Raw genomic sequence first — 10,622 nt, forward strand, 5'->3', positions numbered from 1 at the left:
AGATATTTTCCACTAAAAAGATTGGCAGTATGGAGTTGTTGAAAACACGCTCATCTAAAATTCAGGTGACCTTGGGACTTCCCTGGTGGCACAGTGGTTAAGAATCCGCCTGCCAATGCAGGGGCACATGTTCGATCTCTCATCTGGGAAGATCCCACATGCCATGGAGCAACTAAGCCCGTGCGCCACAACTACTGAGCCTACGTGCCACAAATACTGAAGCCCGTGCGCCTAGAGCCCATGCTCCTCAACAAGAGAAGCCACCACAATAAGAAGTCCACACACCGCAACGAGGAGTAGCCCCCGCTCGCCGCAACTAGAGAAAACCCGCATGCAGCAATGAAGACCCAACGCAGACAAAAAGAAATAAATAAATAAAATTTTTTTAAAAAGTGGTATAGAATTCAAGTGACTTGAATTCTACTCCTAGCTCTAATCTAAGCAGTGTGGCCTCTAGAAAATCAATTTTTCTGAGCATCAGTTTCATTATCTGTAAAATGATACACATTTGGGAAGGGAAGATCTAAAGTAGACAATTTGTATGTTTCTTTGACTTTGTATCCCATCCTGATTGAAGTTTCCTTTTCCTGTGTCACTTAAAATTTTCCTTCAATATCAACTTTGAATATATGCATTTATCTCCAAAATATTTCTGTCACTATGGTAACCTCTTTAGGAATATAAGTATGTTAACTTTGACACTCCTCCCCCCCATAGTTTCAATTATTGTTTCTAAAGATTCCTAACCATTCAAAATACATTATATCAGAACCTATTCTATTCCCCCAAAATCAGGCATATGAGGTAGTAAAGATTAATTCCGTTATGATTAGATGATCATATATTATAAAATATTGTCATTCTGTTGGTGCTGACACAGTGAGAAGAAAAGATGTCTTCTTTTGTGTTGCTTTACTAAGACATTGTATCAATGAGGCTTTAATCAGAAAGAAAGAGCCCTCAAAAAGTATTTACAATAGAAGGAGTCTATTACAGAGATTTCTTTTTTACATGGATGATGGAGGACTAGAAAGCCAAATAGGTGATGGTGGACCAACATGAAACCATCACCACCCCTAGGCAGGAGAGACAAAGAAAAGAGGTACCGTTATCAAAGGGCAAGCGCCAGAATCACAACCACATGAAGGTAGAATCATGGCAGGACTTCACCGGGAGCTGGAACCACAGAGAAGGCATATGGCCCCCACCAGAGAGCTGCCCCAGGGGGAGGAGGAAGAGGAGGAAAAACACTCCACCTTTCTCCTCTCCTTCTTCACCGCTCCCTCCACAACCCTAATATCACCCTGCAATTTCCAGCAGTGCCTCCCATTGGCTGCACCCAGCTGCAGGCTTGCTGACATGAAGCCTGGGAAATGCAGCCTGCAGAGGCCAGCCCTACAGGGCAAGAGAAAGGAGTGGACCTGAGGGCCAATAAGCCCAGGACAGCCCAAGTATACATAATAGGCATGCTGGTTTCCTCCTCTTATAAAACAGTCCATCCTTTGTCTGAGAGAGGTGCTGATTTGTTTTATATCTGATAAAAAATAAATCACTCTTTTCTGCAATCAGGATGATATTTATCAAAGAAAGTACATCGTTTCATATTACTTAGCAAAATGAAAGAAATTCACCGAAACAATACAATGCAGGAGATATTTTTCTCAGAATTTCATTAGCTAGATCTGTATTACAAATCAGAATGAGTCTCTGGGAAACCCGAAGACAAGGCCAGATTTCTAGTGAAGAGGTAGAATTACAGAACTCTTCCACGCTGAATTCTCTCTCTGCTTACACACACTCTGCTAACTGACTATCCTTAGGAAGCAAGTCCCTAACCTTTCTGTTCTGTACCCTGTCCAGCTGACTCACAAGTCAGAGGGTGGAGAAACCAGGGCTAAGCATCCTCTGGGAACCACAGGCATATTTAGCTGCTACCCATCAACCCAGAGACATGACCTAAAGAAAACAGGGCCAACATGCAAGGCTCTGTTCTAAGCAGTTCCCATGTGTTAACCGTTCTAAATGATTTTTTTTGTATATCGACAACTTTAATATTCATTAGTGCAGCTAGCTGCATATAACTACCTAGAGTTACCTCAAATAACTATGCAGTCTCATACTTTCAGGTTTTTCCACATGGTTCCCGCTTCCTGAAATGCCTCTACCCCTAATCTACCTTATTCATTCATTTATTTGTAAAATATGTGTTGAGTACTCACCACATGGAAGTCTCTTTGCCACCATCTAGGGGCTCATCGGTCTGTAGGTACATGCAGGGGCTGTGGGAACACAGAGGATAGGTGTGTGAATCCTATTTGGGCAGAATGATGACATGAAGGGCAATAGGAGTTAGCAGCAACTTCAGAAATGCCCACACTTTGACGTCTTCCCTGATTGACCTCCCCCTCATATTAATAATATGAATATGACAGTTAACATTAGCTTCTCCATATTACTATTCTTTCCATTTTGTTCTTTGAAGACCTTGTATGCAATAAAGTTTCCTCTACACAGTTCCAGAAGACAGGATTAAGGCCAGTAGGAGGAAGATCGCCATCTTCCTAATTTGTTTTCACCTTAAGGATGAAGCATTCTTTTTTTTTTTTTTTAATATGTATTTGTTTATTTGGCTGCACCGGGTCTCAGTTGTGGCACGTGAGATATTTGTTGTGGCATGCGGGGTCTTTAGCTGCAGCATGTGGGATCTAGTTCCCTGACCAGGGATTGAACCCGGGCCCCCTGCATTGGAAGGAGCCTTAGCCACTGGACTAACCAGGGAAGTCCCTAAAGATGAAGTATTCTAATATTAAGAACTGCCCCAAAACTGAAGACTTGAGGTGGTAGAAACGCTATTTCTGGAAGTGTTTAAACAGAAACTGGGTGGTCCTAGGAACATTATAGATAATGCATTGGGTAGGAGATTTTACGTAGTGATTTGCAGATTACTTTAGACATAAATTATGTAAATTTTTAAATATATCATTAGTTATGATATCCACGAAGTTTTATCCTCATGGATATATACAAAATATTCAAAATGTACAAGCGTACAAAAATAATGGAGTTGATTTTTCTTCTCTTCACCAAGTCCTATAATACATTGTAAAAAAGAGAACTGATTACAGTGGCTACCATTTACTGAACCTTTGCTGTGTTCCACACACAGTGCTAGGTGCTTGGTAAACATAATCTTTAATCCTCATAAAAGTTCTGCAAGGTAGTTATTATTAACAGACTAAGACAGAGTCGTTAAGTAATGTATCCAAAGTCACACAGTGACTCAAAGAGCTAAAAATTCTACCTTGGTCTGACTCCAGATTCTGTACTAATTTACTACATTCTATGGGTCCCACTTTGAGACATCAACTTTAAAAAAAATGAAGCACTAAATATTTATTGAATGCTTGGTGCTGGTAGGTTTAATAAAATTTTTAAATAAATATAAAATGTAGTTCTTGCCCTTAGGAGTTGAACTATCCAGTTAGGAAAAGAAAATACTGTATATTAAAGGCTAACTAACAATCACATCAAAAAGATGAGTGCAAAAAAAAAAAAAAAAAAGATGAGTGCAGCACATCAACCTTAATTTTACATCTAGAATATAAAAGTTATAATTTTCCTTCCTAGTAGTTACTTACCCAATCAATTAGGTAATCAATTAGCCAGTTATAACCATTATTTTGATTGAGTTTGGAAACCAAGATATAAAATGTCTAAATATGTCTAAATGTCGCCCTTTTCCATAGCTGAAGGACTATACTAATGATTTTCACTGAAAAGGCCAATAAATATGCCATAACCTCTTCAGTGATTTGTGCCCATAAAATTTGCCCTTTGATTTACAAGTCCAGCTGCTCTTTACACAACATGGTATTATTTGCACGTCCTTCCCTCTAGACTCGTAACATACTTGGATCTTTGTTCAAGAATAGCCCCCCATACCAGCCTGAGGCTCCACGAGCTGCCCTGCTCTCGGCCACCGCTACTGTCCTCACAGTGTCCACTAGGCTGTGTTGCTTCAAGTGGTCTTCTTGTGCCATATATAGTCGATTAATTTTGAATCGAAAGCCCTTCATGGTTGTCACATGGATGTCATATCGTCTAATTTGGAGTCTACCGTCTAAATTGTATGAGTGACATGGAGTAGTGTTCTATCTAACAGGTAATGAAATTATGTACCGTAGATGAAAGATACCTATGGAACAATGAGACACCTCTATTCCAATTTCCAACCTATGGGCAGTATATCTCTACTGGACTAAAGAATTATTGCAAGCAGTTCTCAAACTCATATTCCTGCCACAGGCAGAATAAGGAATGTACACAAGCATATAGGTACTACTATTTTCATATATGTATGATTAAGAAAACAAATTTATTCAAACGGTTACTGAATTTATATAGTTTTATCATTTTTTAATCAATGGATACTTAAGATATCTGTTACAGATTAACTTTTGGGGGGAAGCAGACTCTGAGATGGTGTTTAGCATGTAGGATATTTATTAAGGGGTATCTGTGGAAGGGAGAAGAAGAATCAAAAATGAACAGAGAGATAAGTTGAATTCTGATGTGGGACAAATGCCAGCCTCAGCTAACCCCATGGGGGATTCTCGGGCTAGAAGGTCCTCTTCAGAGTAGCCACAGTCACTCTGAGGTCTGTCATTGGGTGTGGGTTAATCAGGAAGGGTTGTGATCTTGGACAATGAGGCTTTCTGGGGTCAAGGCAATTTCAGAAGAGGTCTGGCTGTCAAGGGCTTCCCAGCAGCTTTTTTAGCAGCTAGAGCAACAAGTACTTCATTGAAGAGGGATCTGGGCAGCACATCACAGTGTCAGCTACAGCCCTTTCCTTGTGCTACTTGGGAGTCACAATTCATACACACTCTGTGAAAAGGTCCTCCAAGAATCCAATAGACCACTCTTCTAGAGGGAAACTTAGAAGAGAAAGGTGAGTAGAACTGTGAGATAATAGAAAATATATGTATTGGTCTCTGTTCCCAGTTCCTGGCACAGACCTCCTAAAATTCTTGTAATTTTCTAAGTGATAAAAGCATTAAGAGTGTCTTGTGTTCTAACATTTGGTCTTTGGCCCCAGTTTCTGACACAGAGCTCCTAAATCCCTTGGAATTTGCTGAGTGATAGCAGTGTCTTTTGTTCTAATGAGGTGACTTTGATGAACGCCTGGATGGGAGCTGGTCCCCTGTCCCATACGTGCCCCATTTCTAGCAGGATTCTGTGATGACACTTTCATTCTCTAGGTGTTAATGATAACTCAGATTCTATATATTGTAGCCCTTGATATGTTTGTGTATTCCCCAGTCTCTACTGTACAATTCTACCCAAGAAATTGGTCCCTATTGGGTAAGGATGGGAACCTTTACCACGTATAGTTGCCATAATCTTTCAGGGTCATTATTCCAGGGAAAGCAGCTTTTTCTTTCATCAGTGGGCTCCAGATCCAAAAACTGGCTCAGTAGAGAAAGTGGGAAGAACATTAGAGCTTTATATTGGAGAAATTGCCCTTGAACTCATAATCATCCACCTTTAGTTTCTTTTGCTCTTACAGATTGAATGTATCTTTGTTTACTTCGCACTTATTTTGTCCCTAGGGTCTTCATGCTCTATTAAATTAGTGAACTTCTGCTTCTCCTACTTTGCAATTAAATATGAAAATTTCATCCACCTGACTTCCAACAGGTAACCCTACCAGGTTTCCTCCACTGCTCCAAGCCTGTCATCCCCTAGCAATGGTCCTGTTGCTATTAGTGTTGCTAGCTCCCTAATACCCTCTTTTATCACCAGCCTTGTCCTACAGAGAACCACCACCACTAATCCCAGGGATGCTGATGCCACTCTCAGCAGCGTTCCTTGTGGCTTTGGTAAATGGTGTACCCTCTGGGTCTTCCTATGGCGCATAATCACCTGGTACACCTCTTGGCTTTACATAGCCAGCCCGCTTCCCTGAGCCCGTAAACACATTGTCTGTTCTCTGCCAAAGCAGTGTCTGGCACTTCATCCTCACTTAGCCCAGGCCATTGACTACCCCAGGCTTCTGGGGGCCATCCTATTAGCAAATTTGCACCATCTCCTAGGGTCATTACCAGAGTGTTAAATACAGTATTCTGGGAGAGTGATCTCAAATTAATAACCTTTCCTTTATCCAACCTTATGCACTGGCCCTCTTTTTTTTTTTTTTTTTTTTTGAGGTACGTGGGCCTCTCACTGATGTGGCCTCTCCCGTTGCGGAGCACCGGCTCCGGACACGCAGGCTTAGCGGCCATGGCTCACGGGCCCAGCCGCTCAGCGGCATGTGGGATCTTCCTGGACTGGGGCACAAACCCGTGTCCCCTGCATCGGCAGGCGGACTCTCAACCGCTGCGCCACCGGGAAGCCCTGCACTGGCCCTCTTGATCAAATACCCTGAGTTCAAGCCGACACATACTTTCTTGGCTTTTGTTGGCATGTTTCTAGCAAGGCCTTGTGTGTCCTTAGATACAGAATCATTTTCCTCACTTATCATTCTCAGCACATTCCCAGCTGAGCTGCTTTGTGAGTTAAGCCTAGCTATTGACCCAGTGACCAAGTAGGGAATAGGAACAGATCCTGAAGACGGAACACGTTATCTTGCATGGAAGAAGCCTCATTACCTTGAAGCCAAAAGGAGTGACTTATTTGAATAGGGAGGGCTGGGCCATTTTAGCATCTTACTTTCTTTAAACTTATTATTTCTCCCATAAACCTCAAATTCATGATTCATTACACCAGCTAATTCAGTCCTTCCATTTGCATACTATACCAATTCACTACTGGTAAAGGTTTTAACAATTAGTGTGGGGGGCTATCTGTTTTCTACCTTCTACCAGCTCTAGGGTCCTCTTTGCCAGCAGTCAGTGAGCGATGCAGCTCCAAACCCCATTTTAGCTCCTGCTTTCTCAGAACATTCCTGGCATCAAGTATCACTGGTCAGTTTGGATTCCCTGTGAAGCAAATTCTTAGATGTAGTTTAGCAGGCAGGATATTCATTAAAGAGTGGAACAGAGGGGAAGTAGAAATTTCTATTCATGACCATGTAGTTACATCAAATTCTATCAAATGTGTAAAATTTAATCAGAGAAAAATAAAAACAATGCTGGAAAATTCATCTGACAATTTCTTTTCAATGTTTGTGTCTTACGTTAAATCTTAAGAATTAATATTTTGGTTTGAATGAATTTTCAAAACCTTGATTTGTATGCATAGAAAATTTTCATAGCAGAATTAAAAGAAGCTGGGAGTAGAAATCTAGCAAGAATAAATGTGAATTTACTCATTGTTTTAACATAGTTATTGAGCATCTACTATGTGCCAGACCCTGTTTTAGACACTAGGAATATATCAGTGAACAAACGAGAAAAAGATCTCTGTCCCCAGGAAGATGAGGGAGGTAGACGATGAACAATAAACATAATAAATAAGTAAATGATATAATGTGGAAAATGTGATAAGTGCTGGGGGGCAAATGAGCAACGTAAGGGGGATTAAAAAGTGTGATGATGCTATTTAAAAATTAATGAGATATTCATTGTAAAAATCTCTAAGAAGTTTAAGTTTGAGCAGAGACTTGATGGAGAAATGAATCAGAGTGTCAGTGTTTGTTCTCAAGCCCTAATTTCCACAGGATGATGTGAAGAGGGCCAGGTAATGAGTACACAGGCAGTGGGTTACACTGCAGAAAAATCCCTAAACGAGGGTATCCAAAACTTTTATAATGAGTAGTAATCCTGCTTGACTTTTGTCCCAGAGAAAGACACTATTTCTATCATCCAAGGTTGTTCACTACACAAACATCCTTAAAAGATATTTTAGAAAAGAGAGTCAGTGCCTCTTCTCACAAAACTTACAGAAACGCCGTAGACCCATAAGGAATGGTCTTCCAGTGACTGAGACCTTGACAAGAGCAATTGGTTGGAGTGATGGGATTTAAAGCCTAATCGCAGTTAAGTTCTAGAAGGAATGAGAGGAGAGGATTTAGACAACAATTACAGGTCTATAGTTATTGTCGTTAGAAATGTTTTGCTCCAGTAGATGGGATAGTAGCTAAAAGGGAAGTGTACTTGAAACAGGTTTTCTCTTTTTGTTTTTTTTAAGGTGGAAGGGACAAAAGTACGTTTGTAGGCTGATAAAAAATTACCTATTAAATGAGGAAAATTTGATAATCTGGGAAAGGGGATGCAAAATTACTGGATGGTGCATTTGAGTAGAGAAAGAGGGGAGATTTATTTGAAAGTATAGGTTTCAACCTTAAGATTACAGCTTCCAGAGGGAAGAGATCATAAGAATAGAGACTGAATAGATAAATAGATGTGGTGTTGAGTTTGTGGAAGTTTTCTTCTGATCACTTCAATTTTCCCAGTGAAGTAGGAAGTAAGAGCAAAAGTTGAAAATGAAAATAAGAACATGTTGGAGACTTGAGTAGAGAAGAGTAGGTATGAAATAGTATTCTAGGAGAGTGCATAGACCAGAAAACTACAGTATGGTGGCCAAGGAATCTTCCTGAGGCTCCTAGCCATGAATTTGAAGTTAAATCACTCAGCATGGTTTTGTCTTTTTCCAACTTCGATTAGTTGCGCAAGTGCAGGTGTAGGTTAGGTGGAGCGTTGGAAATAACCAGTGTTTTGGGTTTTCCCATCTTCTGCAGGTCACCTGCATTGTCAACATTGGAAATAGTGAAAAATATACAGGTTCTGGTGACCCTCCACTTCTACTTGTTTTCCTCCCTTCAAGGTTTTTCTCCCAGTTGTCGGCCCCGCTCACCTACAGCGACTTTTAGCCATCCCAGATGCAAACACTAGAGCTTTCCATAGATTTCTTTTCCCGTTCTTACCAACGTGTAAGGTCTAAGCCATATGATGAATTCTCTCATTTCCACATCATTCAGAGTGTTTCTGCTTACCTAATTAAACCTCAGCCGATCCAGGTGCCTCTTTATTTTTTCCCACAGACCTTTGGAAACTGGGCCTGGAGGTCAGCTAGGTGTTTTCCTTGTTTGTTCATTGTTGCTGCCCAATTACTGTCTCTCCTCTTCCCTAACCTCTGCCCCATCTCAGTTTCAGATCTCTTCTTATCAATTATACCACCACTACGTTCCACTGCTGCTTTCATCTTCATGCTTTCTTTCTGGATTCAGTGTCAATCTCTCCAATGTCAAGCCAGCCTCCTTCTTCCTTTCTCTCTCTTTCTGTCTCTCTTTTCATGTCTGAAATTTTTTAACATTTTAATTTTTTAATATATTTTCCTTATTGAGGTATACTTTCTATACCATACAATGCAAAGATCAAAGTGTGCAATTAAATGAGTTTTGTCAGATCGAGATACAGCCATGTTATCATCACCAAATCAGATATAGAACCGTTGAAATCTCTCTGTGCCTTCATACAAAAAACTATGAGGCTTCTCTCACATTTTTTTCCCTTTAGAGGCTCTGCTTAACTTGTCTTCTTGGCCGTACCTTTTCTCCATTTCTGAATGAAATCCATGAAGATACTCTCAAGACCTAAATAAAATATGTACCTCCTCCTCCATGAATCCACCTTTGAAGGCAAATCTTGACCAGTTGTTCTCTCTTTGGTTCACACGTGGCACTTTGCTTATATTTCACTTCAGCAATTAGCAAAACTTGCCACCTTTATAATGCTCAGTAGGTCTTCAGTTATTGGAAAGCAGGATGGTGTCATATTCATCTTTGAATCACTAGTGCCTTGAAAACAGTAGCTGCTTAGTAAATGTATATTGAATCTGGAATGGTGGTAGATTTTCTTTTCATCCTTTCAAGTTGGTACACTATTTGGGAGCAGGGAGGACGAAGCCAGGTTGAGCGTGGCAGTCGTCCTCAACCAGACAGAAGACTCCCATAGGCACCCAAAGTGTCAATGAGTCTGCAAGGCACTCACCTCTCCTCCTACTCCTGTCTTCTCCCTCCATAAAAGGGCAACAATAAGAATGACGGCGAATACTTATTGAGTGCTTACTGTATACCTAATAGGATGCTGGTTGCTTTACTAATTTGTTTCCAGTGCTCTTTTAAAGTTTTCCTTTCTGTCAAAGTTATTCTGGTATAAAGTTAAAAAGCAAATTGTATTTGAAAACATATTTAATAACAGCAGACTCTTATCCTACCTCTCCCCATCTTCCTCCAGTATTGATCTGTAGAAGTACCTCTTATCACTTTTAGTCTATTCCTTCTGGTATTTACCTTCATATTTCCAAACAATTATGCTCATAATTCTATTTCTTGATATTTCAATTTTAGTCAGCGTCTATTGGTTTCATGTTATTATGAGGATTGAACTCCTTTCTGCCATCATTTCTTATATCTTTTCAACATCCATGCTCTCAATATAGTTACATCACAATTTTTAGTTAAAGCTGCAGAGTTTAGATTATTTTGACAATGTAAACAATGTTCACATTTAAGCCAAATAGTAAACTATGCTTGTGTCTTCCTTTGTACTTTTTTTTGGCTGGAGTCTATATATCCATCATTTCTTCACTTGCTTAGTTTTATATATACATTCCTGTTTTCCCCCAAATGACCCAACTAATTTGTCAAATACCTAAGCAATATATTTCCAACTCAAATACAT

This window comes from Lagenorhynchus albirostris, chromosome 21 (genome assembly GCF_949774975.1).
Source record: "Lagenorhynchus albirostris chromosome 21, mLagAlb1.1, whole genome shotgun sequence".
Taxonomy (NCBI): domain Eukaryota; kingdom Metazoa; phylum Chordata; class Mammalia; order Artiodactyla; family Delphinidae; genus Lagenorhynchus; species Lagenorhynchus albirostris.